General features: G+C 41.3%; 1 pseudogene; it reads left to right on the top strand.

Moving 5' to 3' along the window:
* The first annotated feature begins 279 nt into the window (after window positions 1-279).
* Window positions 280-18,063, top strand: LOC127486325 (mRNA export factor pseudogene; annotated as a pseudogene).
* Window positions 18,064-20,553: the final 2,490 nt, after the last annotated feature.

Genomic DNA, 20,553 nt, shown 5'->3' with positions numbered 1-20,553 from the left:
AAGGAGAACAGGAAAACCAGGACACAATAGAAGGCAGTGATTGAGCCCTTCTTGCACACCAGGATGATGTGGCCATGCTCAGAGTGAGCATCTGTGTTGATAAAGGGAGGAGAAGTCACAAGCCAGATGGCACAGAGAGCCAGTTGGATCAGGAAGCAGATGGGAATAATGGAGTTAGGTACCCCTGATATCAGCCAGTGTCTCATCCTTCTCCCTGGGGCAGTGACCTTGAAGGCCAGAAGCACAGTGATAATTTTGGCCAGGACAGTGGAAACAGCCATGGTGAACACCAATCCTAACGTGGTCTGCTGGAGGACACTGGTGGTTGTGTTGGGACAACCAGTGAACAGCAAACAGAGTAAGCAGAAGATGAGAGCCATGAGCAGGATGTAGGTGAGACAACGATTGTTGGCCTTGACTATGGGAGTGTCCCGGTGCTTCACAAAGACCCCAAGAACCGCAGCGGTGAGGACAGAGAAGCACAGAGCTGTGCAGACCAGGGTCATCCCCAGGGGATCTTCAAACAACAGAAAGGTCACTTTTTTTGTGGAAGCACTGGTCTCACTCTGCGTTGGCATACTGGTGATTTGGACACTTCACTAACTTGTCCATATCGGGTGAAAGACCTACAGTAACATCATCCCATGTTCAGTTATTTCTGATTCACAAGGACCTTCTAGAATAACTGACAGAGTTGATTAGGCAACTTATCCTTTTCTCTTTTTGAAGAGATGATACAGAAATTACTTGCAATTAATTTTGCCCATCTTCCTCATGTGAGACAGGCTTCTATTACTTCATCCCCCTATTTTATATTACATACTGTTGTATATATTGTATTTTTCTCCTAACGAAGCCCTAAGACCAATTCTTTGAACCTATTCATGATGCTTCAAACAATACTTTAGTCTGTGTCATTTGTAACACCATAACTTCACTGTCCATGGTTTCTTGAGTTCAGGAAGTGATGATATAGAGGATTCCATGCATTGTGAAGGCTACTCTGCCTTTGTACATGGCAGATTCTTGCTGCATCTTCTCTTTCAACACTAGATAGCAGCATTCCTCAACCGTTACTTTAATGGTGTGATTCGCTCCCTACTCTCATGGCCTCAAAACTTCCCAAGGCTCACACTATTTGTAATGAAAGATTATTGATTGAGAGATTGATTTAATTTGTTTGAATCACCATGTTACAGATAGAGGAAGAATGACATGAAGACAGTGGGAACTCTTCCATCTGCTGGTTCACACCTTACATGGCCACAACAGCCAGAGATGAGCCAATCTATAGCCAGGAGTCAGGGGTTTCTTCCCAATCTCCCAAGTGGGTAAAGGGGCTCAAGCTCTTGGCCTGTCCTCCACTGGTTTTCCAGGCCATCAGCAGAGAGGTGGAACAGAAGAGGATCAGGGGCCAGAGCAGTGGCATAGTAGATTAACTCACTCTCTATGGCATTGGTATCAAATATAGGTGCTGGTTCCAGTATTAGCTGTTCTGCTTCCATTTCAGCTCTCTGCTATGGTCTGGGAAGCAGCGAAAGATGGCCCAAGCACTTAGGTCCTTGCATCTGCCTGAGAGACCCAGAAGATGCTCCTGGCTTCAAATTTGCAGAGTTCCAGCCATTGCAGCCATCTGTTGAATAAACCAGCATATGGAGACTCCTTTCTCTGTTTCTCTGCCTCCCTGTAACTCTGTTTTTCAAATGAATTAAAGAATAATTTTAAAAAAATAATATGCACAGAGCAGAGCCCCCTGAGGGCCTCTAGTACAAGTTGTAGTGTACAGCATTCTTGCTTCAACTTTGTTTCCAACCTTCTCACAATTTCCACATTTCTTAAGCAATCTTAATATACCCTTTAGGGCACAAAAGCATTCTTTTTTGCATTTAATGGGTTGTTTTAGTTCTTTGTTTACAAATCACAGATCTCTGTTCATTTTATTAAATATTTTTCTGCAGTTATGCTAATTACTATCACTAGTAATTCATGGGCTAATAATCTGAATTAGATTTTGTGCACCAATTTGAAAAATAACTGTAGATCAATATCCCTGATGTACATAGACACAATAAACGTAGGCAAAATACTAGCCACCCAAATCCAACAACACATCAGAAAGATTATTCTCCTAGACCAAAGGGGATTTATTTCTCGTATGTAGGGATGGTTCCACATCCAAAAATCAATAAATGTGATATGCCAAATTAACAATGTGAAATCCAAAACCACATCATTATCTTCATAGAGATAATGATGGCAGAGAAAGCCTTTGACAAAACTCAGCACCCCTTTATGATGAAAACCTTAAGCAACTGGATATAGAAGGGACACTCAACATAATCAAAGCAATTTATAACAAACCCACTTCCAATAACCTACTGAATGGGGAAAAATTGCATGCATACCTATTAAGAACTGTAACCAGACAAGGATGCCCACTTGCACCCTTGCTATTTCATACAGTCCTAAAAGTTTTAGCCAGAGCCATCAGGCAAGAAAAAGAAATCAAATAGAAATAGGGAAGGAAGAATCCAAACTATCCCTATAAGGAACCCAAAACACTCCACAAAGAGATGACTGGAGTTCAAAAAAGAGTTTGGTAAAATTGCAGAATATACAATCAACACACAAAATCAGTACCCTTTGTATACACAAACAGCCCCACGGCTGAGAAAGAACTTCTAAGATCAATTCCATTCACAGTAACTACAAAAATTTAAATACCTTGGAATAAAAAAAGGACATTAAAGATGTCGATGATGAAAATTACAAAACATTAAAGAAAGAAATAGAAAAATGCATAAAAATTGGAAACAGATTTCATGTTAATAGATTGGAAGATTCAATATCATCAATATATCCATACTACTGAACGCAATTTATAGATTCCATGCAAACCAATCAAAATACCATGGAACTGGAAATCATTATGTTTAGTGAAATTATCCAGTCACAAAAATATAAATATCATATGGTTTCTGAGTTGTGGTAATTAGTTGAATACCTAAAATGTAATCTATAGGGACAAAACTGACACTTTGTGTACCACCTTCTTGTGTACCTGAGAAGATCACCTGAATGAATGTGGGTTTTCTCTCTCCCCTTCTTACCTAATTTAATCTGTGGTAATTTTTAGAATACAGGAGTGTCCCAATATGAGCAGAAATTCTTGTTCTTGAGAGTACTCCTACAGTAGAGGTATCACTCTCCTTCAGCTGTAATGTGGGATGTCTTTGTCCAGTCCTGAAAGCCAGATGAGGGGACTCTTCCTGTCCTTGTATCACTGTGCACGACACAACAGAGGTCAAATCCCAGAGCCACACTGGGCAAAAGAGAGGCGCTCCAGCTGATGTCCTCAAATTCAGAGTCTGAAAGAAGGAGAATCATGAAAATGCAGAACATTTGGATGTCATAATCACTCACTGGGGAGCCTCAAAGCACTGTAGATCAAAAGGCACTGCACCTAGTGAAGTTGAATGGGTGCCATCTATTTTATATGGAAATCTGAAAAGTATTTTCAAATAAATAACTACTATTGGTAGCAGTTCTAACTCCAAATAGGTCATATTCTCTGAATATTTTCTCCAGACCTGCATGCAACTAGTCTTGCAGGCCAAGGAAAAATATCATGCATTTCTACAGGCACTGACACAGAACTTCCTCAAGGTTAGACTACAGGTACCCCTTGTATTTCAAGTGTCCTGCATATTTGGTCATGCTGAACTGTCTATTACATGTTGATGGCTTGTTCACACTCGATTTGTGCCTGACAGGAAGAGGCATCTTTGAATCCTGGGGCACAGGATTTTATGTGTTTCCAACATATCAAATTATAAACTGGCTTTTCAAGTATCTTTTTATTATCTATGTTGCTTTCTGTGTGAGATAAGTTGAAAATTCTCCTTGCATGATTTTTTTCACTTGTGAAGTACCTGTGTTCTTATCACAGTCTTTTCCTCCACTTAAGAACTGTGTTGATTTCTCATGGTCATGGGATGATCTCATTTGAGGTTTTCATTTTCTTCTCCATGACTCAGCATTTATCTGGGATTCCAACATTAAATTGCCCTAGTTTGATGGTGACCTACACACAAATCTCTCCTATTACAATGGCTCTTGGGCTATGACTGCTGTTGCTTCAGGCAAAAATTCTAGGGTTTTCTGCTCAAACACATTTTGCAAAGTAATCCAAATGATACTTTTTAAAAAGACATTGATGTTTTGTGGTAGAAACTCTTATGTGTTTTTTTTTTTTTTTAAGACTGAAAAAGGTACTTCAAATCAAAGAACTTGAATTTTTAGTAAATTAAGAATGGAAATCCAAAAACACAAGGAAGCAGAATTGGGCAGAGGCTCCTACTCAATACATGTGGAGCTGAATGCCATGACCACCCCCAGGTCTACTAGATAAGACATTCCAGAGTGCATCCCAACAGTCTTCCTGTATCTGTAAGATATCAACGTGATTCTGAGGGTTGAAGAACAAGGAAAACAAACAAATTAACTCCCTCTTCAAATGCTGGAGTCTCAGTGAAGAAAGACTTCCTATTCCAGAATAAAAATATTCCACAATATACTGTGCAAGTTAGGATGTAAATTTCCAGCCCAAGGGAGACAAGGTACATTAGATTTATTTTACACTGCAGGATTACTAGGTTTCACCAAAATGGTGGGGAAGTAGCTAGAAGGATTCTCCCTGCTCACGATTCCCCAGGGGAACATTCCACTCACCCATCCCCACTCTTCTCCAGGTCTCACAACTTGGGATAGAACCTGGTAGGGCCTGTTGAGCTGCAGAGCAGTGAGGAGTTCATGTGTGGCATGAACACACTTTGCTCCTCTGCAGTTCAGCCCTTGGGAGCAGCACACATAACGCCCCATAGCCTCATATTCTGCACCAAAGAAGCAAGGCAGGTTGGGGCTTCTTCTCACTCCTCATGCACATGACCTATATTCCTGTACAGGACATGGTTCCTGCCTCTGTTCACTCATGAGAAGCCTGTGCTCACAGTGCTGAGGCTCCTGACTTTGCATGAAGATCAATGTGTGGGTACTCATTATGGCTGATGTGTAGGTCTCTGTGAACCTCAGATGTCATTATGGAGGAGCTGAGCTGAGAGGTTCCACAATAAGGAGCCCTTGGACCCTTCCTTAACCCCCTTAGGTGCATTCACTGCAGTCTTGAAGGCATGTGCAAATCCACCCTTTGCCTCAGGCACCCTCTAATGCCTGAGGGCAGTATTGACCATGACTGAAAGGAAGAAAGACCTGGGCTTAAGAGCAGTAGACAGCTCCAAGTCAAGAGTGGGTGAACTGAAACATTCAAGAATAATGGAAGGGATCTCCATGGGAGCACAAGATGGCCCTGCAGAGATAAAATTCAATGCCAATGTGTTTATAGCTAATCAAATAAACAATCCTATCAATAAATAAGTAGATAAAACTCTCCATTTTCCTGTTTATCTATTTGTGAACTTAATTCAGTCATTTAGTCTCTCTTCTTTATTATTTATTTATTTATTTTGACAGGCAGAGTGGACAGTGAGAGAGAGAGACAGAGAGAAAGGTCTTCCTTTTGCCATTGGTTCACCCTCCAATGGCCACCATGGGCGCGCTGCAGCCGGCGCACTGTGCTGATCCGATGGCAGGAGCCAGGTACTTATCCTGGTCTCCCATGGGGTGCAGGGCCCAAGTACTTGGGCCATCCTCCACTGCACTCCCTGGCCACAGCAGAAAGCTGACCTGGAAGAGGGGCAACCCGGAGAGAACCGGCACCCCGACTGGGACTAGAACCTGGTGTTTCGTGGTGCCGCAAGTCAAAGGATTAGCCTAGTGAGCCGCAGCATCAGCCATACCCTCTCATTTTAACACAAGCACTTGTACAACTGCCTCAAAGGAAGCAACTGGCCCCAGCTTTCAAATGTTTCATCCTCTCACTCACTCACCTGTACAGTACAAGCATATTTCAGGATGCCCTTATATCAGGAGGAATACTGTTGAACACATTCACTGTATGGAACAACCTCCTAATTTGTGTCCTGGAGCCATGGCCTGGATCTTACCTGCTTCAGAGAATGTCTTCCCAGTGTCTGCTTACATGAGCTCACATGAAATTTCCAAAATTCTTTGGAACCCTACGCCACCACTCACACTTTCCTTTATATAATCTTGACCACCAATATCTTACTTCTCAGTTCTGTTTGAATGCTTCATCTTATGTTTGTACTGCAGCTTTCCAATCTCTGTGTCACACAATGCAACACCTTTCTATCACCTCAGAATTCTTTTCTTTCATACCATACAGGTTGATAGGTGCTTCATTGGTAGCATTCACCTTCATCATTCATTTCCTATAAAAGATTTGAGAAAGAGTCAGAAATTTCTCCATGAAGAAAACAATCCAAAACCTATTTGTCTATTGTCAACATGCATGCATGAAATACACACGCACACACACATGTACAATGTAGATTTGTTTTCAATCTGTCACATTAAAAGCCATGTTCTATGCCATTATGAAGCCAGACACACAGGTAATAAAAGGAAAATAAGAAAATGGGATTACATCAAACTAAGGAGCTTTTGAACAGCAAAGGAAACAGCAACATGAAGAAATAACTGATAGAAGGGGAGAAAATATCTGCAAACTAGTCAGCTGATAAAGGATTAGTACATAGGAGTAATAAGGACCCCATGAAACTCAGTATACACAAAACAAGTGATCCAGTGAAGAAATGGGTAAAGGACATAAATAGGCATTTTTCAAAGGATGAATTACAAAAGGCAAATAGATGACATCAGCATTGTAGTGTAGCAGGTTAAACCTCTGCCTGTGATGCTAGCATCCCATATGCACACAGGTTGGAGACCGAGCTGCTTCATTTCTGATCCAGTTCCCTGCTAATGTGCCTGGGAAAGCAATAGAAGATCACCCAAGCCCTTGGTCCCCTGCACCCATGTGTGAGACCCAGAAGCAGCAAAGAAAACACTCAACAAAGAGAAAAGGAATCAGGCTGAATGGTAGAAAATATTTGCAAACTAAAAATATATAAGGAGCTCAAGAAACTGAACCACAACAAAACAAATAACCCACTGAATAAATGGGCAAAGGAAATGAAAAGGCATTTTTCAAAGGATGAAATACAACAGACACATGGACAAATGCTCAGGGTCCCTAACCATCATGTAAATGCAAATAAAATTTCATGTGAGCTCATGTAGGCAAATATTGGGAAGCTCTCCTCAAATCAGGTTTAAAGGAGGCATCCCATGAATCTGTACTCAATGAAACAAGCAATCTCATATGACCTAAGTTATAATGGCTATCAACCAAAACTTAAAAAGAAAAAGAAAGAGAAGTGTTTGTGAATATGCAGGAGAAAAGGTACCTAGTCCAGTCTTGGTGGGAATGTATACTAGTACAGCCATTGTGGAAGACAGTATGGGGATTCTTCAAAAATCTGAAAATAAATCTACCATTTGACCCAGTCATTGCACCCTTGGGAATTTATCCAAAGGAAATGAAATCAGCATATGAAAGGGTCATCTCTACCCCCCATTTTAATGTATATGAGTGAAACTGACAACTTTATATTTGATATTTTTTTAATAATCCTTATCTACTTTTGTACAACAGTGGTCTTTGTATTTTTCTTGTTGAATTCTTAATTAGTGCAGAATTAAACTGATGAGCATGAAGTGAATTGAATGTATGGGGTTCAGTGTTGTGTGGCCACCAGCATCACATATGGGTGCTGGTTTATGTCCTGTGCAAAACAACTGCTAAAGGCCTGGGAAAACCAGCAGAGATTAGCTCAAGTGTTTGGACTGTGATAGCCCATGTGGGGGACCTGGATGAAACTCCTGGCTCCTGCATTTGGCATGGCCCAGCCTGGCCATCGTGGCCATTGGGGAAGTGATCCATTAGATGGCAGATCTCTCTTTCTCTCTCTCTTCCTATCTCTTGCTTTCAAAAAATAAATAATATTGAAAGGAAAAAGGCAGGAGGAAGGAGGGAGGGAAAGCAGGAGGCAGTGAAAGTGGGAAGAATCATTGCAGGTTTAAAATTGTATATATGAACTACATGAAATGTGTTCTCTTTCTGAAATAAATATGTTTAAAAAGAGGTTATTTTAATGCTAGTACCAGTACAACTTCTATGAAGGGGTGGGCCAGCTCTGGTTTAATAAACCCCTAAACATCAACTCATGTGTGTCCTTTCTCACTATATACTCCACTTGTTTCTTTCCTCACACAATTGTGAAGAACAAGTATAGTTCAGGACGTACTTATATCAGGGAGGGATGCATTTGAAACATGCATTGTATGGAACAACTCTGATTCTATGCATTGAGTACAGCTCCACGGGATGCCTCCTTTAAACCTGATTTGAGGACAGCTTCCCAATATTTGCTTACATGAGCTCACATGAAATCTTTCGAAACATATTCTACACTCTACTGCACCCACATACTTCTCTTTATTAACCTTCTACCCTGATATCTCACCTATCAGTCTTGTCTTTGGGGACTATAATGTAGCCTTCTTTGTGACATAAGCCTGGTGTCATGTTAGCCTCTGTGTTGTAGAGTTGCCCACCTTGGATCCCACCACAGAATACCTTTCCCTCATGCCACACAGGTGGGACTTGCTTTATTGCTGATACTCACATGCATCAATAATGGGCTATAAATGATTTGCAGAAGTTACCTTATCTTCAAGTTAGGTACCCATATCCCAAAACCCCTCTGCCTACTGTCAGCATGAGTGCACATACATGCATGCATGCACACATGTACACACACACACACACATATCCAAACACACACAAATCTAGATTGTTTCTCTTCTGTCAAAACATTGATATCCATTTTATACTGATCTTATTATGCAGCAATATAGAGAGCATGATCTTTTCCTGTTCATATTCTCAGTAACTTGGAGTTTTTCACACCCATTCATCTACTCTGCATTACCCCCTGAAATCTTCAATTTCCTTTCTGTTTCTGTGTAGTGGATCCCTCTTCATCTGTCATAAAATACCATTAATTAGTGGTATTTCAATGTTCCACACTCAAAAAATGCCATTGATATATTTCAGTATTGATATATTTCATCTGTGCAAACATTCCAAATTATTTTTCCAATATGATTTTGGAACAATCCACATAGAACAGTCCTTTGGCTCTCCATCACTCAGTGTGATTTTCACAACCATTCAATATTCAATGACTCTATTTTCTTTTTTTGTGTGTTTCTGGGACATGAATTTTTTTTTTTTTTATATTTTGGTGACCTTAGTGGATCCACATACTGTATTTAAAACAGGGCATTTTAAAGGAAACAGCACTAGGACTGCTAGGTAGCAAGGAACAAAACTAGCTTAAAAGCCCTCAAACACTGACCCTAAGCCTGTGCTTCTTCCTCATTATGTACTTGGTAATGCTTTTCCTCACTCGGTTGCAGTGGGCATGTTTGATTCCATGTGCCTTTCCATTTGGGAGGAGCACTGATGAACACATTATTTGTCTGGAACAACTATTTCAGAATTCCTTTCTTTGTGTCCAGCCCTGTGGTGTGACATTCTTTCTGCCTTTCTTCCCAAGAACACCTATGCAATGTTTTTATGCTCATGTGGAGTTTTCAGAGGGCCAGGTTCACATCTGGCTTATCTTCTTCTGATGCAGACCCCTGACCCCTGTAACATACCTTAAATACTCACATGGAGTTCCAGGCTTCTGGCTTCAGCCTGGCTCAGTCCTAGTTGTCCTTTGGGGGAGAAAATTGGCATCTGGAACTCTCTCTCTGTCTCTTTCTCTACCTCACTGTCAGTTGGTGTTTCAAGGAAATGTAAACAAATAGGCATTTAAAATACCCACTCTGTCCTCTGTTGTCCCTAGTGGCATGTATTTTGTGCACTGTTTTACTGAAAATACCTCCTGTCATGACCTTACTTTGTGACTGAGTGTCCTGTTCCATCCCCTGCCCCATTCCAGCTCTGAACTTACCTGGCCCAGTGCCTCAGATTTGACTCTGCCATTGGGCCACTTCAGGATACCACCAGAACAGGGCTTGGGTTGTGTGGCAGAAGCAGGAAGCAGTCACCTGCTGACTGGGCCTCATGTAAGCCAGTCTGCTGAAAAAGATTTTGGAGGAAGTCATCTTTGAAACAGATGCCCAGAAGATAAACCCTCTGCTTATCTCACACACAAAATACATATGACTACATGTTATTTGTTTATATTCCTGCAGGGCTTGGCCATTGGTTGCTGTTCAGCTCTGTCATGTGGAGAATCATTTTATGAACAAGTGAATGGAGGTTATAAGGCTGCTGGGGCTCATTTGAGGACATGGAGAGCTATCATGTGAACACCACCATTGCAACCCAGCATACTACTAATTATTCACAAACGATGACATCCCAAGAAAGATGCCAGATGTACTTCCTTTCCTCAATACTGGATACAACATATTATATTGGTACAAGTTATTCCTGGGGAGACTCTTGCTATCAACCCTAAAGATGGGAACATTCAGAATATTTAACAGGCTGCCTATGTACCTCTGATGTCACCAAGTGGTACTCTGCCACCTATATACCTTCCTTCTGGTTATATGTCTCAGGTGGTGAAAGACAATGGGATTCATAAAATTCACATTGTGCTGCAGACAATGTCATGTGTCCATACCACTTTGATGCAAGTACCACAGTTCATACTATCATTCTCTCCTATGTATCCACAGACCCTGACTGATGCATTCCTCAAATCAAGGAGAATTTCCCCCACCTTAAGTCCCACAGCCTACACCACAGCAGCTGAGGCCATCACCACCAGCAACATTTATGTACCAACAGAATAATGGTAGGATATGAAGTTCCTAAATAGCACATACTTTTAGTTTATTAAAATTAACACATTTGGATAATCATTAAAATGTCAAAGTAGGAAAACAATAACATTTCAAGGAATTTGGGGATTTCATGCAGCCATGTCAGGACTGATGATAATCCTTGGGTCTAAGGTTTCTGTTTTGTGCAAAATACAAGTATATATATATATATATATATATACACACTATAGATCAAATAGCAAGAACGTAATGGCTACTAGGAAAAATTTTATTGAGAAGGGGAGGTGTGCTGATCCTATGGGGTTGAACCCACATTTATAGGGGCTTGATTTTTCTAAGTAAATATTTAGTTGTGGCAGTCAAATGCAATGGTCACTAGAATTAATGAAATGTTTACATTAATTAATAAAGCTAGAATTAGGTTAATTACTCTTTTTTGGGTTATACCAAAACTAACTGATTGGAAGTCAGATGTACTAATTAATACTAAAAGAGTAAGACCCTCATCAATAAATTGATACATATAGGAATAGTCAGACTACATCAACAAAATGTATCATGCCACTGCTACAAAGCCAAAGTGATGATTTGATGTGAAGTGGAAATTAAATTGTCATAGGAGGCAAACCATAAGGAAAGTGGACCCAGTAATCACATGAAGGCCGTGAAATCCTGTGGCTCTAAAAATGTTGAGCCATATACTCCATCTGAAATAGTAAATGATGCTTCATAGTATTTGGATGCTTGGAGGAGGGTAAAATAAATGCCTAGAAGGATAGTGATAGCCAAGGCGTGTTGCATGTTTTCACAATTTCCTTGTATTAAGCTGTGGCAAGCCCAAGTAATTGAAATTCCTGAGGCCAGGAGGACTGAGGTGTTAAGTAGGGGTACTTCAAAGGGGTTCAGGTGGTTAATGCCTGTTGGAGGTCAGCAGCCTCCTAGTTCTGGGGTAGGGGCTAAGCTCGAGTGGTAGAAGGCTCAGAAGAAGCCTGCAAAGAAAAAGACTTCTGAGACAATGAATAGGATCATTCCATATTGTAGGCCTTTTTGTACAATGGGAGTATTATGGCCTTGGAATGTGCCTTCTCATGAGATGTCTCATCATCATTGATATATAGTGAGTGTATTTGTTAATAGAGCAATCAGGAGAAGTGTAGGGGAATTAGAGTGAAACCATATGGTTAAGCCTGATGTTGAGAAGGATGGATAGGGCTCCGGTAAGTGGTCATAAGCTTGGTTTAACTATATGATAAGCATGAATTTGGTGTGTCATTAGGTTTTATCATGTAGATATAGGCTTACAAGAAGTGTGAAGACGTAGGCTTGGATCAAGGCTACAGCAGATTCTAGGATTGTGAGGAGGATAAGAATAATAATGGTGATTTCAGCTGCTGTAGGACTAATTGAGTTAGGGCAAGCGCTGTGCCTCCAATGAGATGTATAAGTAGGTGACCTGCTGCGATGTTAGCTGTAAGTCGTATGGCTAGAACTATTGGTTGAATAAAGAGACTAATTGTTTCAATAATTACTAGTATGGGGATAAGGGGGTAGGGGTACGCTGTGGGAGGAAATGAGCTAGTGATGCTTTGGTCTTGTAGTGGAATCCTGTGATTACAGCCCCTGCTCATAGTGGGATAGCCATCCCTAAGTTTATTGACAGCTAGGTCGTTGGTGTAAATGAGTGGGGTAGTAGGTCTAGGAGATTGGTTGAGCCAATAAATATAATTAGAGAAATTAATATTAGGGACCAAGTCTGTCCTTTAGGGGAATGAATTGTTATTATTTGCTTGAGAATTAGTTGGGCTAATCACTGTTGAACTGAAACTAACCAATTATTGATTAGGTGAGTAGGGGCAGGAAATAATAGGGTTGGAAATATAATAATTAGCACTACGATTGGAACTCCTATTATTGTAGGGGTAATGGGAGAGGAGAATAAATTTTCATTCATTTTGTTTCTCATGGGGAGGGGAAAGAAGTGGACTAAAATGCCTTTAGCACAGGGTTCATAGGGTAGGTGTACTTATGAAACTTAAGTTGGATTAGGGCAAATAGTGAGAGAATTATAGCAATAGTAGTGATTAGTCATGTGGATGTATCAAGTTGTGGCATTTCATTATATATCATTCTCTAGCTTAAAAAGCTAGTGCTAATTTAGCTTCATAATGAGTTTAAATCATAGATAGTGATCAATTTTCAAAGTGTTTTAGTGGAACTATTTCAAGAACAATAGGCATGAAGCTGTGATTTGAGCCACAGATCTCTGAGCATTGGCCATAGAAAAGTCCTGGACGAGTTGAGATAAGGGTGGCTTGGTTAAGGCATCCAGGGATAGCATCTGTTTTTAGTCCTAGTGAGGGGATGGCTCATGAATGAAGCACATCTTCTGATGAGATTAATATATGGATTGGTAATTCCATTGGAAGAACAACTCGGTTGTCAACTTCCAGTAGTCATAAGTCACCTGGGTTTAAATTGGATGTTGGGATTATATATGAGTCGAAGTTCAGGTCTTCATAGTCTGTGTACTCATAACTTCAATATCACTGGTGGCCTATGTTTTTTACTGTCAGGGAGGGGTTATTGATTTCACCTATTATATACAAGATTTGTAGGGAGGGAAATGCAATTAAAATTAGAATAATAGCTGAGAGAATAATTCAGATGGTTTCTACCTCTTGGGCATCTATTGTGCTTGTGTGGGTAAGTTTTGTAGTCAGTATTAGTGAAATAATATAGAGGGCCAATGAGTTAATTAGAAAAATGATCATAAGCCTGTGGTCATGGAAGTGGAGTAATTCTTCTATAATAGGAGATGAGGCATCTTGGAAGCCTAGTTGAAATGAATATGCCATAAAGATATATAGGGGTTGAACCTATAAATTAACTTCAACAATGTTATGTAATAGTTTTACTAATATCTTATTGAGAAAGTCAGAATGGTTATGCAGCTGGCTTGAAACCAGTCTTAGGGGGTTCGATTCCTTCCTTTCTTGGCCTAGGCTTTTACGTAAGCAGGCTCTTCAAATGTATGATATGGGGGTGGACATCCGTGAAGTCACTCTAGATTTGTAGTGGTTAACTCAATAGTTTCTACCTCTTGCTTTGAGGCAAAGGCATCCCAGATTATGAAAATTATTACTATTATAGCAGTGAGGGAGATGAAGGAGCCCATTGATGAAACAGTGTTTCACATTGTATAGGTATCTGGGTAATATGAATATCATCAGGGCATGCCAGAGAGTCCAAGGAAGTGTTGAGGGAAGAAAGTTAAGTTCACTTCTACAAATATTACAGTGAGGTGGATTTTGGCCCAAGCAGGGTCCAGAGTGTAGCCTGAGAACAGAGGGAATCAATGAGTGAACCCCCCCTATAATGGCAAATACAGCTCCCGTGGATAAGACATGGTGGAAGTGGGCTACCACGTAGTACGTGTCTTGGAGAACAATATCTAGGGAAGAGTTGGCTAGTACAATTCCTGTAAGACCACCTACTGTAAATAAGAAAATAAACCCCAGAGCTCAAAATATGGCTGGGGATCACTTAATATTTCCACCATGTAGGGTTGCTAATCAAATAAATACCTTTACTCCCGTAGGAATGGCAATAATTATAGTAGCTGATGTGAAATAGGCTTGTGTATCCACGTCCATTCCTACTGTGAATATGTGGTGAGCTCAGACAATAAACCCAAGGAAACCAATTGATATCACAGCCCACACTATTCCCAGGTAGACAAATGGTTCTTTTTTGCCAGAATAATATGTTACAATATGAGAAATTATTCCAAATCCTGGAAGGATAAGAATATATACTTCAGGGTGTCTGAAGAATCAAAATAAGTGTTGATAGAGGATAGGGTCTCCTCCTCCTGCAGGGTCAAAAAACGTTGTGTTTAGATTTTGGTCCATTAAGAGTATTGTAAGGCCAGCGGCTAAAACTGGCAGGGAAAGAAGAACGGCTCTTATGAGAACAGATCATATGAATAAGGGGGTTTGATACTGAGATATAGCAGGGGGTTTTATATTGATGATAGTTGTAATAGAATTAATGGCCCCTAGAATAGAGGACACCCCAGCCAAGTGAAGAGAGAAAATAGTTAGATCAACCAAGGCTCCTGCACGGGCTTAGTTACCCACTAGTGGTGGGTAAACAGTTCATCCTGTACCTGCACCGGCTTCTACTATTGATGAAGCTAACAGAAGAAAGGATGGTGGGAGGAGTCAAAAGCTTTTATTGTTTATACGGGGGAAAGCTATATCGAGGGCCCCAGTTATTAGTGGGACTAACCTGTTTCCGAAATAGGTATCACTATGATGAAAATTATTACAAAGGCATGTGCAGTGATGATTACATGATAAATTTGGTCGTCTCTAAGTAAAGTTCCTGGTTGGCCTAATTCTGCTCGAATTAACAGATTAAAGGCTGTTCTTACCATTCCAGCTCAGGCTCCAAATAGGAGATAGAGAGTTCTGATGTCTTTATGGTTGGTAGAGAATAATCATCGGTTAATAAACAGAAGCATTGGTAAAATGGCTGAGTAAGCACTAGACTGTAAATCTAAAGACAGAGGTTGAGCCCTCTTTACCAAGCCCTGAGGTGAAATTTTCATGTTGAATTGCAAATTCAAAGAAGCAGCTTCAATTCTGCCAGGGCTTCTCCCGCCTTTTTTTTTTTTTTTCTTCCGGAGGAAAAGGAGATTGAAGCCAGTTGATTAGGGTATTTAGCTGTTAACTAAAATTTCGTGGGGTTGGATCCCACCAATCTAGGGGGACTTAGCTTAATTAAGGCACCTGATTTGCATTCAGAAGATGTGAAGTTAATTTGCAGTCCTTAAGCAGGAGTTAAGTATAATTTACTTGCTTAGAGCTTTGAAGGCTCTGGGTCTGTGTAACATACACTTCTAATGTTAGCTTAGTACTGAAAATATTGTTGTGAGAGGAAGAAATATTGTTGATAAAATGATTAGTGGGGCTATAAATAGTATGTGTTTCATTGATTCGAATTGTCATTTTATTTTTAAGTTGTTGGTTGTTGGGAATATTGTCAGTGAGGTAGATGAGGCGTAAATAGAAGTATAAATTTAGAAGTGCTTATATAGCCATTGTGGTGGGTATGATGATATTGCCATTTTTTGTTAGCTCTATTCACTTAGGGATAAAGCCTGTTAGTGGGGGTAGGCCTCCTAGTGATATTAAGGTAATTAGGATGGCTGAAACTATTAGTGGGGTTTTATTTCATATTTGTGATAGTGAAAGGGTAGTTGTGCTTGTGTGAGGTATAAATATTATGAACATGCAAAGTTTTAATAGAATATAAATTGATTGAGAATTATAGTATCTGGATTAAATATAATAATGGCTACCATTCATCCCATGTGGGCAATTGAGGAGTACACTAAGATTTTGTGGAGTTGGGTTTGGTTAAGCCCTCCTCAGCCACTGACTATAATTGATAGGATGGCTACTAACATTGTTAAAGTTGAGTCAATTGATGGTGAGATTTGGTAAAGGATAGATAGGGGTGCTAGTTTTTGTCATGTAAGAAGAATGAGTCCTGATTTTAGGGGGACCCCTTGGGTTACTTCTGGGACTCAGAAGTGAATGGGAGCTATTCCTAATTTAATGATTAATGCTAATATAATTAAGATGGGGTAAAGTGATTTTGTGGATTATTGTTCATTGGCAAGAGTCAAGAATGTTAAGCGTAATTTCTATTATTAAGATTATTGATGCTGTGGCTTGTGTTAAGATATACTTAGTTGCACCTTCTGTTGATTATGGTGTGGCTTTGTTAATTAAAATTGGAATAATGGCTAATGTATTTATTTCTAGGCCAATTCATATGGTTAATCAGGGGGAGCTAAATACTGTAATTATTGTGCCTAGGAACAGGGTGACTAGAATAATAGTTAGGACTAGGGGGTTAATTAGTATGGGAAGGATATAAACCAACATTTTCGGTGTGTGGGCCTGATAGCTTATTTAGCTGACCTTACTATAGAATTTGGCATTAAAAATTAGGCATTTAATTTAATTTAATTAGGCATTAAAAAAACATTCTGTCTTCTGTAGTCCCTAGTGGCACATATTTTGTGCACTGTTTTACTGAAAATACCTCCTGTCATGACCTTACTTTGTGAATGAGTGTCCCATTCCATTCTCTGTCCCATTACAGCTCTGAACTCACCTGACCCAGCACCTCAGATTTGACTCTGCCACTGGGCCACTTCCGGATACCACCAGAACAGGGCTTGGGTTGTGTGGCAGAAGCAGGAAGTAGTTACCTGCTGACAAGACCTCATGTAGGCCAATCTGCTGAAAAAGATTTTGGAGGTGTATACACACACACGTGCACACACACACACACACATCAGTGTGTTGCATTTTGATATAGCAGTGTCAAAATTTAGGACCTCAATAGCAACCAAGTGCTACAGATTGCACAGCATGATACTCCTGTTGGAAGCAAACATTTCATCAAAGCCCCAGTCTACAGTTGTGTGATGTGTGATGACCAACAGCTTGGATGAGACACAAGTTTTGGGATGCCTGTTTATCAAATCCTATGATGATGTTGCAACACTCTGAAGAGTTTTCCTGTACAGATTTGATACAGTATGACCATGGTAGCAACTGTGGAGACAGGCTGACTATCAGTAAGAGAATCAACCTTCTGAATTCAGGGGACTTGAAAACTCCACTGAAACATCAGCCTTGACATGTGGCTACTTTTATAAACAAACAGAACAAGCCAACTGGTTTTGCCCTGGGAACTATTGCATGGAGAGTTGCTAATCATTATATCAATATTGTAAATCCAGCCAAAGATAACTGCATATCTAAATGTCATCTATCCAATGGAATCAGCACTTCAGTGCCTCAGGTTCTCTATGGAGTAAATGGAATTTCAATCCATCTTAGTTTTGGCACCCTTTCAACTGTGGGGCCTGTTTTGTCAGATCTGGGACAAAGATGCCAGAAGAAAACTAAAAGCTTCAGGACAGCTCAATCACAGGACAACTTGCTGACTCAATAACAATGGAAACAGATTGCCTATCCTTGCAGCTATGACTTGTCCAAGGGACATGCGGTTTTTAATCCCTCAAAGAAAGACTACATTTTCCTGCATAAGGGAGCAGAAGAGTATAGCCTAGAGGTCAGAGGCATCAGAATTGTCCAGAATTTTTCACACCTCTCTGCACACATTTGAGTACCATGATTGGACAGCGTAATGGATGGAAATGGAGTTTATCCTGGGAGATAATGATGTCATTGTTCACCAGCCAATCAGTGACTCCTTCTCTCCATTGCAGGCTTGCTACAGGGATTTTCTGAAGTTCCAAGGAGATGGAAATTACTATAAAAGTTATATTTCTGTGGGCAATGCCAGAGACTGCATCATGCTTATTCAACAACATGTATATTCAAGATTATTGGAAAACCGCCTATGGACCCTGTACTTTGTTATAAAACATTTGGGAATTAAAAGAAACAACAAAGTTTGAGCACAACCAGATCAAGTCAACTACAACTACTACCACCCTCCAACTCCAACACCCCCACCAAACCAACAACAAACAAAAACCACACTGGTCCCCATCTACCTACAGTGGAATCTTCATGCCCTGTAGGTGAGTTCTCAGGGTCCCCATTTCTTTCACTGACTTTAACCCAGTGTAACTCAACAAAACTTACCCTCCTGGGGAACAGAGGGGATGAATCTCCCTCAGTCTTCTCTCCATTGTGCTCCTGCAATTTGATCTGCTCTAGCCATGTTGTAAGGTAAAGGCTAATGGAAGCACATTGATCAGGTGGTAGAGGATCTAACTGCCTGTTCAGGGAATAGGAAATAGTTAAAGGTACTCTACTCTATTAAGAGGAACCAAGTGGGGTGAAGGCAAAGTATTTTAGTCACATAACGAGGATTTGATCATGGAAAAGGGGCCTATAATGAACCAAATAGTATTTCAGGCTGAGGGATGATGTGCCATTGTGCCACACCCTACACCCACCATCCAGTTTCTGGGAGTCCAGTCTTCACAACTGTGAGCTTCACCAAAACCATTGCAGTGGGAAGCAAACTTCCTTCCAGGATTATAATTGTGAACCAGTAGGTATGGAGAGGGTGACTGGATCACAAGTGGGTGGGGGTCTGTTGGGGTAGAGAAGACTAGTAAGTAGATTTGTTAGGAGGAGTTGGGGATAACATAGAGGCCTAACAGGTAGGATAACACAGGGCAATTAGCAGGTTAGGTATTATAGGAACAGAGTCTTGAAGAGCTGGGCATGGAGTAAATGAGGTCAGGTACTGGGAAGGAGTGTCATTTGTCAGGGAAGGAAAAGGGTGACAAAGTAAGGAGAACTGGGAGGAGGGTAGATTAGAGGATTATAATTTGATGGGCCTGAGGCATGGCAAGACTGAGGTGAGAGATCATATGAAGGTAAGGACAGTGTGAAAGACCAGGCTGGTGTGGGAAGCAAGTGGGCAGACAGGATGTAGTCACAGGAGGTTGAAATTGCTATGTAGAAATGAGGAAGGAGGTGGGGGAAGAGGGAGGTAGAGGAAGAGGAGGGTGAGGCTAGGGAGAAGGGCGAGAAGAACAGTGAGGAGGGAAGAAAGGACTAGAAGCAAGGTCAGGCTGGGATGGGCAAGCAGAAGACAGGTGAGGCAAGCATCGAGGTACAGAGCAAAGGCGAGGATGGCCAGGAGGGTGAGAAGCAGGAGCAGCATGAGGCTGAGATGGAGGATAAGGAGGAGGGTGAGGCTGGAATGACATACCAGAAGGAAGGACAGGCTAGGGTGCAGGGACAGAAGGAACTTGAGGCTGGAGTTGAACAGAAAGAGGAGATGGCTGATAAAGAGAAAGAAAAGGAGGGTGATGCTTGGAAGGAGGACCAGGAGGAGGGTGAGGCTGGAGCAGAGGATCAGAAAGAGGCTGCAGTGGAGAGGGAAGACCAGAACGAGGGTGAAGCTGGTGTAGAGGAAAAGGACAGTGGACAGGATGGCAGAGAGAAGGAAAAGGAGGGTGAAGAGGAGGGTCAGAAGGAGGGTGGTGCTGAGTCTGGGAGAGAGGATCAGGAGGAGGGCGAGCCTTGGGGGCAGGATGAGAAGACAGGCGAGGGTGGCACAGAGAAGCAGGAGGACACTGAGAGCAGTGTGGGTGACCAGGTGGAGGGCAAGGTTGGTGTACAGGTGCAATGAACAGCTGGCACCATGTTGACTGGACAGAAGGATGCTTGCACTGTGAAGAAAGAATGGAGGAAAGGCCAGGCTTGTGGAAAGCAGTGACAGGAAGGTGGTGTCTTCATAAAAGGCTAGGAGACAGGTGAGGCTTTTGTATAAGAAGTGTTAGAAAGCATTTCTGGAGATCATGGCCACAAGGAAAAGGAAGGCTGAGAGGAACATCTGGAGGAGGCTGGGACTTGTGTTTAGATGCAGGAGGGTGAGGCTTGCACTTGGGAGCAGGGGGTGGGTGGGGCTTCTGTTCAGAGACAGAAGAAGGGCAAGGTTGGTGTTTAGGATGAGAAGGGGGATGAGGTTTGAGTGAGGAATTAGTAGTAGGATGAGCCTTTTGTGGAAGCCCAGGAGTGTGAGCAGGAGGTGCAGGAATAGGAGCAGGACCTGGCTGGGGTGCAGGATGATCAGAGGGAGAGTAGGGCCAGTATGGAGGAGCAGGAGGAGGAAAAGGCTCAAATACTG

Source organism: Oryctolagus cuniculus, chromosome 16, assembly GCF_051225735.1.
Source record: "Oryctolagus cuniculus isolate XC-2025 breed Fujian yellow rabbit chromosome 16, ASM5122573v1, whole genome shotgun sequence".
NCBI classification, from domain to species: domain Eukaryota; kingdom Metazoa; phylum Chordata; class Mammalia; order Lagomorpha; family Leporidae; genus Oryctolagus; species Oryctolagus cuniculus.
This window is presented reverse-complemented; position numbering and strand designations above follow the sequence as displayed.